Here is a 17,438-nt window from a genome sequence, read left to right as displayed (position 1 = left end):
GCCTCGAAGCGCAAAGACAGGCTTTCATAGGGTGTTACAGATTTCCTTAAAGTCAATCCTCTTAAGTCGTTTTTTGAGTTTTGATCATAAGAATATTAAGTCACATAAACAGGAAGGTGATTGGTTGGCTGTTTAAAAAACTAAGATAGTTCAAGATAATCCTGGGTTTGGACTGCAACATTTAAGGTTTCTAGATTTAGTGCTGAAGTTCTGATAATACAGGAGCTATTAACGTTTTAATTCAATTGTAGCATAGAAGCATTATATTTAATATCAAAATTATTTTTAAAAATCACATGTTTTAGCCGGGCGTGGTGGCGCACGCCTTTAATCCCAGCACTTGGGAGGCAGAGGCAGGCGGATCGCTGTGAGTTCGAGGCCAGCCTGGTCTACAAAGTGAGTCCAGGATGACCAAGGCTACACAGAGAAACCCTGTCTCGAAAAACCAAAAAAAAAAAAAAAAAAAAAAAAAAAAAAAAAAAAAATCACATGTTTTAAAGAAGCAAAGAGGCAGGTAGTTGGCATATGCCTTTAATCACAGCATTTGGGAGGCAAAGGCCAGCCTAGTCTACAGAGCGAGTTCGAGGATAGCCAGAGATACACAGAGAAACCCTGCCTCAAGAAAAAAAGAAAAGCCAGGCGTGGTGGTGCACGCCTTTAATCCCAGCACTTGAGAGGCAGAGGCAGGCAGATCACTGTGAGTTAGAGGACGCTTACATAAAATTTATATAGTACAGATGTTTATTTAATTATTGATCTAAAGGATTAGAGATCATAGACATGATACAAATTTGCATAATGGACACATTTTAAGTAGATTTAATTTTTTTGTCCAGTAAAATATACACTGTGATTACTATGTAGTTTTGCAGGAATGTCCCAAATATGAATAATTACTTGTAACAATTTTTGTTTTATTCTTATTTGTAATTTTTGTTTTATTTTTGCTATCAAGACACTATCCATCTAGCAAGGGAAGATATTACCTAATAGGAAAGCATATAAACAGCATTTGGAGAAATTTAATCATAGGCTTGAGATGTCTCAATTAGTAAAAGGAAAAAGAAAACAAAAATTTTTGTCTTTATAAACACTACTAAAAGCAAATCAATACTTAAGAAAACCTTATTATTGAATGTAAAGAATCAGGCATCAGTTTTATCTGTGTAACAGAATGTTGATCTTAGGAATTATAATTGAGTTATTTCTGAAGAAGAAGAAGGAGAAGGAGAAAAAACAGCAGCTCCCAGGACACTCTTTCAAAGAAAGCTTCCAATCCCAATTGGTCCAGCATTGCAGACTGTCCCACACAGGAATCTAATTAAGCCTGGAATTTCTCAACATTTAGAAACTAGACCACAAGCCGGGTGTGGTGGCACATGCCTTTAATCCCAGCACTTGGGAGGCAGAGGAAGGTGGATTGCTGTGAGTTGCAGGCCAGCCTGGTCTACAAAGTGAGTCCAGGACAGCCGAGGGTACACAGAGAAACCCTATCTTGAAAAACCAAAAAAAGAAAAAAGAAAAAAGAAAAGAAAAAAGAAACTAGTCCACAAATGCTAATCCTAGCTAATTTAACCATTTCTCCAATTTTATTTGGGCCCCTACAAAGGTATTATTTGTCTCAAATCAACAAGAAGAAACCTTAAGGGAAGCATGCCCCTTTAAGGAGGGTCTGGTAGGTTTTTGGTTATTTTATTAGGCTATAGCAGGTTATTATCGATGGGAGTTGGTTGCAAGTTATTATTGGTCCTATTTAGAGAGAAAACAAGGTTATACTCAAGAGATGTCTCTCTTTTCCTTTATCATTAAAAGTGGCCAAAGAGGGGCTGAAGAGATGGCTCGGTAGTTAAGAGCACTGCCTGCTCTTCCAAAGGACCTGAGTTCAACTCCCAGCAAGCGCAGGGTAGTTCACAACCATCTGTACTGACATGCAGGTGTACATGCAAATGGAACACCCATCTACATGAATGAATGAATAAATCTTTTTTTTTTTAAGTGCCCAAAGAAAATGGCCTTTTATTTCTTTTCTTTCTTTCCCCTTATTGTTCCAACTCACATTAGGAAACACATTGAACTTATATCCTCCTGGTAATAATTTGGGTTGCTTCAAGTGTTTGGCAAACATCAACAATACTGAAGTTTAGTAACCTTGATCTTACATCACTATGAAATGCACAGAAAGAAATGAGACTTCTAGGCCAAAGGCATAAACTTTTGCAACGTTAGCAATGACCAAACTGATGCCCTCAGTGATAATGCGTTTAAGCAAGTTCACACGGCCTGACACACAGAACACTGATGTTTCTGAATTATGAATCTTACATTTTGAAGATTTTTTTCTTTTGGTTTTTCGAGACAAGGTTTCTCTATGTAGCCTTGGCCATCCTGGACTCGCTTTATAGACCAGGCTGGCCTCGAACTCACAGCGATCCGCCTGCCTCTGCCTCCCGAGTGCTGGGATTAAAGGCGTGCGCCACCATGCCCGGCTTATTTTAAAGATTTTTTAATTGAATATTATCACATGTTAGCTTTGTGTGTTTCTTTCCTAAGTTTCTTAATGCAAATGCAAGAAAATACAAATATGCTCATTTTACGACTTCTTGTTAGAAAACTGTAGTGAAGAACATACAACCTATGCCATAGGGTTTTTTGTGGTTTGGTTTGGTTTGGTTTGGTTTTTCGAGACAGGGTTTCTCTGTGTAATAGCTCTGGCTTCCTGGACTCACTTTGTAGACCAGACTGGCCTCAAACTCAGAGATCCATCTGCCTCTGCCTCCCGAGTGCTGGAATTAAAAGTGTGTGCCACCACCATCTGTCTTATTTCTGTTTTTTGTTTGTTTTTTACTTAATGATTTATCTTATCTTTCCATAGAGCTGAGGGCACAGCTCATGGTAGCGGATTTGCCTGTAGACTTTGTGTGTGTGTTTGTTTTTGCAACAAGGTCTGGCTGTATATTCTAGGCCTTGAACGTGGGATTCTTCTGCCTTAATTACCCAAGGGCTTGGATTACTGGTCTATACCATTGTTCATACCATCAGGCCTGGCTCATGATCCTGTCTTTTGTTTTTTGCTTTGTTTTGTTTTGTTTTTGCTTTTTCAAGACAGGGCTTCTCTGTGTAGGCCTGGCTGTCCTGGACTCACTTTGTAGACCAGGCTGGTCTTGAACTCACAGCAATCCACCTGCCTCTGCCTCCCGAGTGCTGGGATTAAAGGCGTGCGCCACCACCCCCAGCTCATGATCCTGTCCTAGAGGACATTCCACCTACCTGAAAAGATCACCCTTTCACCCCAGCCTCACAGGCATAGATTCCAGTCCAATGTTAGCACCCCCTCCTCTCAGTAGCTCTCCTGTCTTCCTCTAAGCCATGGTTCTATTTTCCTCTCCTTGGAGCCCAAGACCATGCGGTACCTTCTGACTTGATGTGGATTGTCAGTGTCTTGGTACACAGCAGGCATTTAACTGTTTACTAAGTCTATAAATGCCCACCTTAGGAAATGAGAAAAAGGCCGCAAACCGTCTAGAGACAGTTGTGTGATGTTGGAGTGAGAGTAAAGAATTTGACCTTGAGAGTAGCTTGAGAACGCGCACAGATGGCCCCAAACTTTAATCCTCTATTCTCAAAGCATTTCAACTTCATAACATTTTAGCCGTGGACGGGAGACCCACCCCTGGTTAAGTTCAGGTTACGGTTGGGGCACTGAAATATTTTCTTTCATCCATAATCATGGGATCAAGGCCCATAAATCAAACCGTTAAGACACAAAACACAAACAAGGTCATAATTTGTTTCTTCCTGCCTGCTGTTTTTCTTGGCATGAAAAAACTCAAGCTTTTCCTGACTAAGGATGGGTAATGACATGGGGGGGGGGGGTGATTCATTAAAAGTGGCCAAAGAAAATGGCCTTTTATTTCTTCTCTTTCTTTCCTCTTATTGTTCCAACTCGCATTAGGAAACACATTGGATCAAGGAACTCTCCCGCTGCTAAAGACCTTTCTTCAACCCTTTGTTCACTTATATCTTCCCATGATCGGGTTCTCAGAGCCAGAGAGGCCCTGGGAAGGGTGGGCGTGAAGGGTAAAAACAGACGTCCTAGAGTCCTGAGCTCCGACACTTCTCTCTCTCTACCTTTTCTTAACAAAGCTGTCTACAGAGTTAAGAAATTGCTTTTATCCCCAAGGGGTCCTATTCTCAGGGTCGGACCACACAAACAGGGTCTGAACGTGACGAAGGGCAACCTCTGGGAACCTCAGTTCTTTTTCGTTATTGTTTGAAGAAGGGCCTGTCCCCCCACCCAACCCCAGCTCTGGCTGTCCTGCCTGCTATGTAGGCCAGGCTGACTTCAAGGCCTCAAACTCACATCTGCTTCCTGAGTGCTGGGATTAAAGGCACGCACCACCGTGCCCAGCAGAACCTCAGTTCCTCATCTCCAAAAACTGTGTCAGAAAGCTAGCCCCTTCTTCTCTAAAGGAGTGCTGGGGATTTCAAACATTTTCAAAGCCTAAAAGAGAAGAGAAGGTTGTAAAGTACTATTAAGAAGAACAGCAGACTTCAGGCATACATGGGCCTGTAATCCCAACACTCAGGAGACTGAAGCAGAAGGATCGCAAGTTCAAGGCTAACCTGAGCTACATAATGAGACCCTGTCTTTAAAAAAAATAAGAGGGAAAAAAAAAAATAATAAGAGGGTTGGAGAGATGGCTCAGAGGTTAAGAGCACTGTCTGCTCTCCCAGAGGTCCTGAGTTCAATTCCCAGCACCCATATGGTGGCTCACAACCATCCATAATGAGATCTGGCGCCCTCATCTGGAGTGAAGGTATACACGCAGACAGAATACTATATATGCATAATAATAAATAAAAATTGAAGGGAGAAAACAGGAAGAGAATGTGGAATGTGCCACGCTCATCTCCTTTTATATACATTTTGCTGTTTTTTTTTTTTTTTCGAGACAGGGTTTCTCTGTGTAGCCTTGGCCATCCTGGACTCACTTTGTAGACCAGGCTGGCCTCGAACTCACAGCGATCTGCCTGCCTCTGCCTCCTGAGTGCTGGGATTAAAGGCATGCGCCACCACGCCCGGCTCCATTTTGCTGTTGTTTGAACTACTTGTCTACATGAGGAATAATGGAAGAATTGAGAAGACACACAGCATGGTACTACACACGTGTAATTCCACCTTAGTGAGGAAGGGACAGAAGGATCATGAGCTCATAGGCACACCCTGCTGCATAGTGAATCAGAGGCTTATATGATACCCTGTCTCAGAAAGACAAAGTGAAAGAGGGGCCGGAGAGACGGCTCAGTGGTTAAAGCATTTGCAGCTCTTGCTGAGGACTTGGACTCAGTTACCAGCACCCACATTGGGGCTCACAGCTGTCTGGAACTGTCTGGAGGTTCCAAAGAATCCTATACCCACTTCTGGCCTCCAAGGGCACCAGGCAAGCATGTGGTATACATACATACATAATTACATACATACATACATACAAAGCATCCTACATATAAAATAAAAACAAGTCTTTTAAGAAAATAAAGAAGTGCTTTGCAGATGCCACTGTCCCCTCTGGTCGCTTGCAGCAGCCATGGTCAACCCCACCATGTTCTTTGACATAGTGGTGGATGGCGAGCCCTTGGGCTGCATCTCATTCGAGCTCTTTGCAGACAAATTTTTGTGCTCTGAGCACTGGAGAAAAAGGATTTGCATATAAGGGGTCTTCCTCTCACAGAATTATTCCAGGATTCATGTGCCAGGGTGGTGACTTCACACGCCATGATGGCACTGGCAGCAGGTCCATCTATGGGGAGACATTTGAGGATGAGAACTTCATCCTGAAGCACACAGGTCCTGGCATCTTGTCCATGGCAAATGCTGGACCAAACACAAATGCTTCCCAGTTTTTTATCTATTCTGCCAAGACTGAGTGGCTGGATGGCAAACAGGTGGGCTTTAGGAAGGTGAAAGAAGGCACGAGCATCATGGAAGCCATGGGGAGCTTTGGCAAGACCAACAAGAAGATCACCATTTCCAACTGTGGACAACTCTAATTCTTTTGACTTGTGGGCATTTTGCCTACCAGGCCATTCCTTCTATAGCTCAAGAGAGCGTCCCCCCCATCCCATCTGCTCCCAGTACCCTGTAATCTCTGCTCTCACTGAAGTTCTTTGGGTTCCATATTGTCCTCATTCCCCTCCAAGTATAGCTGGATTGCAGAATTAAGTTTATGATTATGAATTAAAAGTACATATAAAAAGAAAGTTAACAGTGGCTATCTCAAGGCTGAGGGTTTGCATGTCACTTTAGCTTTCATCTTTACACATTTCTGTGTATTTCCACTTCTTTCCAAACTTTTGTTTTGTTGTTTTTCTTTTTGTTTTTTTTTTGTTTGTTTGTTTTTCCAGACAAGGGTTTTCCGTGTAGCCCTTGCTGTCCTGGACTCGCTTTGTAGACTAGGCTGGCCTTGAACTCACAGCAATCCACCTACCTCTGCCTCCCAAGTGCTGGGATTAATGGCATGCACCACCACGCCCCGCTAACTTTTTTTTTTTTCTAATAATTATCTTTAGGTTGTTTGTGTGGCCCAACCTCCTGCACTTGTCGGCACAAGTGGAACAATTTCTTTTCCCAGAGGTAAATGTCACAGCATAAGAGTGGAACAGGAGAGGTGGGGGACTGTGACTCGGGTCCTGTCAGAACAAAGCTGTGGAAAAATACCAGGTATGCCACACCCTCCACAGGGACCCCACACCCTCCACATGGCTCTATCGGTTGTTTTCTGCTCGCTCCACATGAAACAACCCAGTTTTCTCACCTGTTGTTCTTTTTCCCGTCCCCACCCCCACCCCGGCCCCCAACCCCCAACTCCAACCCCCCCACTCCAAGTCAGGGTTTCTTTGTGTAGTCTTTCTTGGCTTTTCTGGACTCACTTGGTGTAGCAGGCTGGCCTTGAACTCACAGTGATCTGCCTGCTTCTGCCTCCCAAGTGCTGGAATTAAAGGCATGTGCCACCACGCCTAGCCTCACTGCTCCTTTAAGTGAAGCCTTCTTGCCTCCCTCATGATTTCCCTCAGAGCCTGCTGTAGTCCTCCACTGTCTCTTTAAATTCCCAAAGCACTCCTTGCTACTTGTTCTGGGGACTTTGAAGGAAGGAAGAGAGGATGAGTCCCTGGGTCCTTGGAGCTCTTGGCCATGCTTCTGGTTGACTTGCAGAAGGTCTTTAATAAATAACAGGCTTCAAGGCTGGCAGTGCTGGCAGTCACCTTAATCCCAGGGTCCGAGGGGTGGAGGCGAGAGGACTGTCTCAAGTTTGAGGCCAGCCAAATACAGCTTTAAAAAACATAGCAAGCCCTGGAGCTGGAGAGATGGTTCAGGGGTTAAGCACACTGGCTGCTCTGCCAGAGGACCCGGGTTCAATTCCCAGCACCGGCATGGCAGTTCACAACTGTCTGGGATCTGACACTTTTACATAGCCATAGCCATGAATGTAGACAAAACCTTCAAAAACACCAATGCCCAGGAAATAAAATTTAATAAATTAAAAAAAAAAAAAACACAAAACCCTCGCAGACCCAGCCTAGATCTAGTTGTATCCCTCATCATCTTTCTCGTCCCTTTTTAGTGTTAGATAAGTCCTCTGCCACTAAGTTACCCTCCTCCACCTCCTTCCCAACCTGTCAATCATTAGACCTCGGGGGGGGGGGGGGGGGGGGGGGAGGAAGATACTGGACGGCCCAGAGCCCAGGGCATGGGACAGTGTTAGCTGGGAACCCTGCACACAGCAGGACACACGGGTAGTGGAAAGAAGTGTCTTCCTGCCGAAGGCCGTCTGTCCAGGAGGATGGTCTCAGCAACGCTGGGAGTGTGGGGCGTGCTACCCATTCCTTTTACCTTCCTGGCTGTTGTGGCATCACAGAGCTCCCTACCACAGGGACAGTATGGAGCCTTCCACCTGCTGCACAGCTTTCTGTCAGAAGAATGTGGTGGGTGCCGGAGGGTGATGGGGGGAGCAGGAGCTAACAAAGTGAAACATGCCTTGAGGACCTTGGTGGACACTGATGGTCATAAGTGAAATCTGGTCTTGTGACAGAAAGTCTTAGTTTCAATTTTTTGTTTCGGTTTTCCGAGACAGGGTTTCTATGTGTACCCTTGGCTGTCCTGGACTCACTTTGTAGACCAGGCTGGCCTCGAACTCACAGTGATCTGCCTGCCTCTGCCTTCTCAGTGCTGGGATTAAAGGCATGCGCCACCCCACCAGGCTAGTTTCAGTTTTCCACAAGCTAGCACGTGTGGTTTCTGCTCTGAGCACTGTATACCCACACAGAGAACTTGGTCTCTACTTCCCAGAGATGCAAAGATTGCAAATCCCAAATTTCCAGTAGATATTGAGTCCTCTTTAATGGTGTTCATTATGAGCTTAGAAATGGATCAAGTGTTCTAGAAGATTCGAGCAGGTCTGACTGCCACGTTGAAGGAGCAGAGCCTGCTTCATCATGTTGATCCCTGTCACAGCTTGTCAGCAGCTTAAGAAATGCAGGCCAGAGGGCTTGTGGCTGAAGGGAAAACCAGCCGCGTGGGTGTGGGAGCATGGAGAAAACGCTGCAGAAGCTGTCTATGCTACCTGAGAACAGAGAGGCTAGCCTAACTTCCAAGATGCCTTGTTTATATATATAAGGGGCCATTGTTGGGGGAGGAGAGGGGGAAGAGACAGAATCCCACTCAAACTAAATGGGATTTTTGTGCAATCTGAAGGGGAAAAAAAGACTATACATTTGATGCCAGATGGCGCAGAAATATGTGTAAGACAATAGCTACTAATCTTTTATTTATTTAAATTATGTGTGTGAGCCGGGCAAGGTGGCACACGCCTTTAATCCCAGCACTCGGGAGGCAGAGGCAGGCGGATCGCTGTGAGTTTGAGGCCAGCCTGGTCTACAAAGTGAGTCCAGGATGGCCAAGGCTACACAGAGAAACCCTGTCTCGAAAAAAACAAAAATAAAAATAAAAAAAAAAATAAGTAAAAAAATAAATTACGTGTGTGTGTGTGTGTGTGTGTGTGTGTGTGTGTGTGTGTGTGTTTTCTCCCAGTTGCACTAAGGCTTATGCTTGGAGGCCAAATGATAACTTGCAGAAGTTTGTTTTTCTCTTTAACCTCATGAGTTCCAGGGACCAAACGCAAGACTTCGGGATTGGTGGCAAGTATCTTTACCTCTTGAGCCTTTTGCCAGTCTTCATTAGCCTTCTGTTAGGCATTTCTTTTAGGTTGGCTATTGCAATAAGTGCTTTACAAGCATTGCATCCATTCTAGGTGATAGGTCCTGTTTTATTTCTTTGTTGTATTAAAATAAATAAATAAATAAGGGCTGGAGAGATGGCCCAGAGGCTAAGAGCACTGACTGCTCTTCCAAAGGTCCTGAGTTCAATTTCCAGCAACCACATGGTGGCTCATAACCATCTATAATGAGATATAGTGCCCTCTTCTGGCCTTTGGGTGTATGTGCAGGCAGAACATTGTATATGTAATAAATAAATAAATCTTTAGAATAACAAAACAAGCCGGGCATTAATGGTGCAGGCCTTTAATCCCAGCAGGCAGGCAGATCATTGTGTGTTCGAAGCCAGCCTGGTCTACAAGGCGTGTCCAGGACAGCCAAGGCTACACAGAGAAATCTTGTCTCGAAAAACCAAAAAATAAAAAAAAAAAGAAAGAAAGAAAAGAAAAAGAAAAAAGAAACCATGCTAAAAGCATTTTTTTTCTTCTCATTCCTACTATGTTAATGATTTTTATTTAGGGGGCTGAGACAGGAGAATTGCAAGTCTGAGCCAAGGTGGAGTGCTTGCGGAGCACTCACAAACCTAAGGCTCAATCTGCAGAGCTACGAAACAAATTTTAAAGCTCCACCGTCACCAAGCATGATTCGTATGGGCTGAGCGCTTTTTCCCTCAAGACACAGCAGATTGGTTTTTCCCAAGAGTTCAGGATCAAAGGTTTCCTTGGAGCCATATATTCCTTTGAAATAGATTCAAAGGCAGAGAAACTGGAAGGCCTTTTTTTGTTGTTGAGTGATTCAGCCGGCACTCAGTGAGCACAGGTGACCAGCCCTCTCACCCACTCAACTGTCTGATAAACCCAAAGGTCACAGCTCTGAACTTGAACTCACTTTCCCTTCTTCCTGCCACCTTTGTGTCTGTGCGTCTTACACGCCCTGAGTCAGCTGCGATGGCGGGTGGGTTGTTTTGCTTTGTTTTGTTTTGTTTTGTTTTTTTCCTCTCCCTGCAAACACAAACACAGTCCCCAGGGTGTGCGCTGGGCCTGATGGCATAGCACGCAGCTGCATCCATCCAGCTCTCCCTCTGCCCACAGCCCTTTACTGCTGCATTCCAACAAATTAGCCATGTGACAGAAGATTATTTTTAACTTCAATGGAGCAGCTCGCTCGCTTTTAATATATCATGCTTGGCCCACATTCCCTCGGTGAAAAGGGCACCAGCGGCGACTTCTGAGAACTTTTAATTACTTCGATTGTTTGCAAAACTCTGTTAGAAACTGGAGGGGGGGAAAAATCATCTTTTCTCCTTCACCCTCCAGTCCCCTCCTTCCCAGGACTTACTCTTTGCTATTGATGTGCGTGGAGGCTGGAGTTGACCAAAGCTGCCTCGAATTCCCTGACTTTGTGGCAACCATCTTCACCTGAATAGCTGTGTTTGTTTGTTTGTTTGTCTATTGGTTTTTCGATACAGGGTTTCTCTGTGTAACAGCCCTGGTTTATTATTTTTTTAAGATAAATGTTGTTGGTTTTAGTTGTATGTAGTGCGCCTTTATAGGCACCTGGACTCTCATGCACAGAGGCCAGAGCTGTCAGAGACCCCTGAATATGGAGTTACAGGCAGTTGTAAGCCAACTGGTACAGGTGCTAGGAATCTGACTCAGGTCCTCACCAAAAGGGGCATGTTCTTCTTCCTCCACCTTCCCACCCCCCTCCCCACCCCCCACCCCCGGGACAGGGTCTCACTTTGTAGCTCTGACTGTTCTGGAACTCATTATGTAGACCAGGTCAGCCTTGAACTCACAGAGACCTGTCTGCCTCTACATCCCAAATGCAGGGATTAAAGGCGTGGGCCACTGGGCCTGCTCAAGGGGCCTTTTCTCTCTATGACTGAACCATCTGGTTCTACACAGAGAAACCGTCTCGAAAAACCAAAAAAAAAAAAAAAAGATTTTTTTGCCGGGTGGTGGTGGCACACGCCTTTAATCCCAGCACTTGGGAGGCAGAGGCAGGCGGATAGCTGTGAGTTGGAGGCCAGCCTGGTCTACAAAGGGAGTTCAGGATAGCCAAGGCTACACAGAAAGAAAGAAAAGAAAAGAAATGATATTTTTCTTATGGAACCTTCATTGTAGTGAAAGAGAGAGAGGAAGAGAAAACTGTTTCATATAATACAGTATTATTAACATAAAATAAAAGTATAAGAAGTAAAAGAAGATGCTGGACTGTGGTGGTGCATGCCAGCACTCAGGAGGCAGAGGCAGGCAGATCTCTGTGAATTCAAGGCCAGCCTGGTTTCTACGCTGAATTCCAAGATGGTTAGGACTACATAAAGTAGAAGACAGAAATGTTTTTGTCTGTTTGTTTCCTTACATTTGTTTGTTTGTTTGGGGGGTGTGGGTAAACTTGTGCCATGGTGTACACATGGTCAGAGGACAACTTACAGGAGCCAATTTCCACCTTCCACCAAGCGGGTGTCAGCCACCACACCCAGGTGATGGGCTCGGCTTTTATGAATAATGTGTTATTTTAAGTATGCATAAAATCTCTAACTCAGAGAAGAGACCTTGGACACTAGCAGATCTGGGGAAGGGACCTGAGACTCTAAGCCACAAAGACGAGGGAACAAATTTCATTTTATGCTCTATATTTTTTGAAATGTCAAATTATGTGAATGCACGCACTAATCTGAAGTTAGTAGATACGATTGCAACTTAAAAAAAAAAAAAAAAGAACTGGAAAAAGTATTTGGCAATATTTCCAGGCACCTGGGACTTTGGGTTATGGGAAACACCCTGTTGTTTGTGCATCTGGGCAGGAAGAAAGGGCCTACTCCCAGAATCCACTTCTGCCACCATGAACCAGAGCTGCCGTGAGATAAAAGAGATACCAAGAGGACAGAAGGAAGTCAGTTCAGTCTTCGAGTCACATATGTATCTTGGGTGTTTATCAAAGGCTTGACAGCTCTTTCCTAAATTTGAATTCGTGTCATGAGAGAATCAGTTCAGAAAATATGAGTTCCTCTTTTCAATCCACTTTGGACAATCCTATTCTGCTATGAAGGCAACGGAGCCAAGTTCATTCATAGGGGACATCTGTGTCGGGGAAGAAGAGCAGATAAGGCCCACAATAACGCTGAACTTGGACATCTCTGTCTTTTTTCCCAGTTTCCCTTTTGCTGCCCACTGGTTGGCTATATGGGAAGGAAGGTCTGTGGAGCGCCTATGATTTGTCTTTTCAAGTTACTCATGTCATCTCATGAAAGTGGCACATGGTGGAAGAGGAGCTTGGCTGCAGTCTGCACGCACTCTCTGTGAATGTTTGTGTTCTAGAAGGTTCTCAGAATTGTTAGATACAGCTCTAGGATTAATGTCTTCTTGTGGTCTCGAGTCAACCAATTTGGGAAAAGCAAAGCACAAAGCAAAATAAAACAAAACAAAATGAAAAAAAATTTTTTTCTTGTATAACAAATTTATAATCAAGCCAGGTGTGGTGGCACACGCCTTTAATCCCAGCACTCAGGAGGCAGAGGGAGGAGGATCTCTATGAGTTCAGTCCAGCCTGGTCCACAGGGCAAGTTCCAGGACAGCTGGGGCTACGCAGAGAAACCCTGTCTCCAAAAACCAAAATGCAAAACCCAAAACCAAGCAAGCAAAAACGGAGTGTCCTTTGTGAGGATTTTGACGTAGGCACAGAGGTTAGTTGGTGCTTTGGTCCATAAACTGCAATAATAGTAGATGCCACGTAAGCGGGACACTGCTGGACTAGCTACCGAATGCCCAACAGTAGCAGGGTAAGGAAGGGGTTCCCTTAACCACGCTTTCAGGGCTGACAGCCCGTGTTACCAAGAGAGGCAGTGAGATGTAAGGTGGCTGTGTAGTGGCTACAGTCAGGAAACAGGTGTAAGAGTGCTGCTGCAATCCTGGCTTTGTGACACTGTCCATGGCCCCAGCCCATGGGACTGTGCTCCCAACACTCAGGGTGAGTATTTCCCCTGTCAGTTAATCCCCTCTCAAATGCCTTCGTAGATATTTCCTAAAGGAGTGTCTCCTGGGTAATTCCAAATTCAGGTTGACAATGGAGATTAACTGATACTCCTACTATGAGCCAGACACGTCCAGATGTTTGGTAACCTTCTGCCTGAGCTTATCCAATGTCTCCTTACATAGAGGAGGCATTTGAAGTGCAGAAAAGTCAAGGATTGAGACCAAGGACTCTCTGTGTAGCCTTGGCCATCCTGGACTCACTTTGTAGACCAGGCTGGCCTCGAACTCACAGCGATCTGCCTACCTCTGCCTCCCGAGTGCTGGGACTAAAGGCGTGCGCCACCATGCCCAGCTTCTTTTTGCTTTTTCAAAGCGTTTCTCTGTGTAGCCTTGGCTATTCTGGACTCACTTTGTAGACCAGGCTGGCCTGGAACTCACAGTGATCTACCTGCCTCTGCCTCCTGAGTCCTGGGATTAAAGGTGTGTGCCACCACCGCCCAGCTCAGCTTTTTCTTTTATACGCATTGATTTTTATTTTATTTATTTAAATTTTTTGTTTGTTTATTTTGAGGCAGGGTCTCAGTATGTATCCCTGACAGGCTGGTTTAGAACTTGCTAAATAAATCAGTCTGGTCTTGAATCTGTAACTAACCTGCTACCTCTATCTCTCCAAGTGCGTATTACCACACATGGATTTTGTTTTGTTTTTGTTTTGAGACAGGCTCTTCTGTAACCCAGGCAGGCCTCAAATTCTTGATCCTCTTGCATCCACCTTCCAAGTGCTGGCATTATAAATGCATGTGCCGCCATGCCTAGCTAGAGCTTTTTCAAAGTCTGAACTCTGCACCCCTCCTGTTCTCTTTCAGTGGTTCAAATCCTCATTAATATGCACAACTCCACTTTTGCTTTGCCTCTGGAATGCTAAAGCCCGCAAAGAATTCCTTTTTTCTTTGGGCTGCCCGTCTCCGGAGCAATTAAAGGAATCTCCACATTACTGTTTCTCCTCTGCTTGCCTAGCCAGTTGTCCTTGAGCGCAGTAGGCCAAAGGCAGAGCTTGAGTGATTGTCCAGGTTTTATTTGTACAGAGATCTGACAAGTCTCAAGTAGATAATTTTATGCCTTCAAGAGTCAATTTTGCTCGTGTCTCTGCTGAACTTCACCTCTTTGAATCGTGGTGGTGGATGTACTTACAGTGTACTAGCTGCCTGAGGCAGTCCTCTGCGATGCCTGAGAGCCGTTTGTTAAACAGTGACCAGCACTCCTTTGCCCTCAGAACTACTAACAAGCAATTAACATATCACAGGCTTCGTCTTTCGTTCCTCTCTCTTAGGTTTCTTATTTATTTTCCAGAATCGTGTTAATAGTGCTCAGACAGGAAAGCAATTTACACCAATAATTTTTGTCTTTTAAGTAGATTTTTTTTTGGTACTTGGTTTTGTTTTGTTGTTGTTTGTTTTTCGAGACAAGGTCTCCCTGTGTAGCCTTGGTTGTCCTGGACTCACTTTGTAGACCAGTAGAGCCTCGAACTCACAGCGATTCGCCTGCTTCTGCCTCCTGAGTGCTGGGATTAAAGGCGTGCGCCACCACTGCCCGGCTGGTACTTGGTTTTGAACTTGAGGCTTCACACATTAGACAGGTACTCTGCCATATTCCTAGTGCTTCCCCTCCCCATCTTCCTTTTTCTTTCTTTCTTTTCTTTATTTTTTGAGATGATGATGATGATTTTGGTTCTCTGAGACAGGGTTTCCCTGTGTAACAGCTCTGGCTGTCCTGGAACTTGCTCTGTAGTCCAAGCTGGCTTCGAACTCATGGAGATCCACCTGCCTCTGCCTCGAGAGTGTGGGATTAAAGGTATGCGCCACCACACCTGGCAACAAGATACTTCTTATTCAGTAGCCTAGGCTAGTGTTGAACTCATGCTGTAGCTCAGACTGGTCTTGAACTCCAGATTCTCCTACCTCAGTCCTAAGAGTAGCTGTACCAATAGGGTTCCTTTTGTTTTGTTTTGTGTTTTTGTTTTTGTTTGTTTTTTTAGAGAAAATTTAAGTTGCATAAAATTAACCAGAAAGTATAGACCCCTCTCCACTCAAAGCCTCTGACATTGGATTTGTCTATCTGCTACAGCTGGTGAACCTAGATTTACAAATCATTTTTTTACCCAAAGACCATAATTCCTACTAGGGCTACTCTTTATGTTGTTGTTTTGTTTGTTTTGTTTTTTTGTTTGTTTGTTTGTTTCAAGACAAGGCTTCTCTGTCCTTGGCTGTCCTGGACTCACTTTGTAGACCAGGCTGGCCTCGAACTCACAGCAATCCGCCTGCTTCTGCCTCCCGAGTGCTGGGATTGAAGGCGTGCGCCACCACCACCCAGCTTAGGGCTATTCTTAGTGCTCTACTTTCTCTTAGTTTCTGTTTTTACTTTTATCTTTTGAAGTAGGGATTCATGCAGCTCAGGCTAGCATAGAACTTGATACGTAGCCAAGGCTGACCATGAATTCCTAGCCCTCCTGTTCCCAACTCCCAAGCACTGTGACTACAGATAGGCAACATCATGACTGGCTGGTTTTTTGTGTGTTTTTTTAAAAGATTGGTTTATTTTTAGTCTAGGACAGCCAAGGCCACACAGAGAAACCCTGTCTCAAAAAAGCAAACAAAAAAGATTGATTTATATTATGTATACTATGTTTTTGCCTGCATGTGTGCCTACTTGACAGAAGAGGGCACCAGATCTCATTATAGATGGTTGTGAGCCACCATGTGGTTGCTGGGAATTGAATTCAGGATCTTTGGAAGAGCAAGCAGTGGTCTTAACCTCAGAGCCATCTCTCCAGTCCCATGCCTGGCTTTTTGGTGCACTTTTTTTTTTGGGGGGGGGGGGGGGGTTGACACATGTATAATGGCACATAGCCACCCTTTTGAGAATATTATACAATATAGCTTCATGGCTCTAAAAGTCTCCCATGCTTTGGGTCTTTGTCCCCTTTAGCCACTGACAATCAGAGATCTTTGTACTAATTACATCATTTTGCCTTTCATATAGTGCCATTTGTTGGAATTGGGTGGTATTTGGACTTTTCAGATTGGCCTCCTTCACTTAGTGCTGTGCATTCACGACTCACAGTGGGTGTGTTTCTTTTTTAGCACGGACCAGTGGTCTGGATGCACCATAGTTTATCTCTCTGTTCAACCTCCCAAAGGAAATCTTGGTTCTGATCAGTTTGAGTAGAAGTAGTCCCATTGTTCATGGGTAGATTCAGAGCAACTACCATCGAGAGCAATTGCTAGATTAAATTAGAGTATACTTGTTGCCAGGTGTGGTGATGTACCCCTTTAATTCCAGCACTTGGGAAACAGAGGCAGGAGGGTCTCTGTACATTCCAGGCCAGTGTGGTCTACATACCAAGTTCCAGGACAGTCAGAGCTGCATAGCAGAGACCCTGTCTCGAAACAAAATAAGCAGACAAACAAGATTGTTTATTTTAATGATTTTTTTTTTTTTTTTTTTATCTTATGGGCATTAGTGTTTGCCTGCATGTATGTTTCTGTGAAGGTGACGGATCCCCTGAAACTGAAGCTATAGACAGTTGTGAGCTGCCATGTGGTCGCTGGAAATTGAACCAGGGTCCTCTGGAAGAGCAGCCAGTGCTCTTAACCACTGAGCCATCCCTCCAGTGGAGCTGTGTCTCTATTATCTCAGGACTTAGGAGGAAGACTCAGCTCTGGGCCACTTAGAGAGTTCCAGGTCAGAGAGAGAGAAAGAGAGAAAGAGATATAAAAGTCTATTTTGTGTATTCCATCCTCCTGCCTCAGCCTCCCAAGAGAGTGAGGATTGCAGGCATGTGATGTAGCCTCTCTGCCTAGCCAGCAATGGACTATTTTATATTACCCTTGTTATCCCCAGCCTACCAACCACCCCAGCAGAGCAATTCAGTATGATGTGGATGGCTGCTGTTCTCCTTCAGGATTGTGTGGTTGGCTAACTGGGAGGTGGTGCTAGCTGGCACTGCCCAATATCAGGAGACAGACAAAGCAGACAAGGGACAAAGCGTTGAACAGTTTATACTATGTCCGATATGTATTGCTTTTGCACCAGTGTAAATTTATAAAAACAAACAAGGGGTTGGAGAGATGGCTCAGAGGTTTAAGAGCACCATCTGCTCTTCTGAAGGTCCCGAGTTCAATTCCAAAGCGT

General features: G+C 44.6%; 1 pseudogene; it reads left to right on the top strand.

The window, feature by feature from the left end:
* The first annotated feature begins 5,582 nt into the window (after window positions 1-5,582).
* LOC127209422 (peptidyl-prolyl cis-trans isomerase A-like) lies at window positions 5,583-6,048 on the top strand (annotated as a pseudogene).
* The last annotated feature ends 11,390 nt before the right edge of the window (window positions 6,049-17,438 follow it).

This window comes from Acomys russatus, chromosome 26 (genome assembly GCF_903995435.1).
Source record: "Acomys russatus chromosome 26, mAcoRus1.1, whole genome shotgun sequence".
Lineage (NCBI taxonomy): Eukaryota > Metazoa > Chordata > Mammalia > Rodentia > Muridae > Acomys > Acomys russatus.
This window is presented reverse-complemented; position numbering and strand designations above follow the sequence as displayed.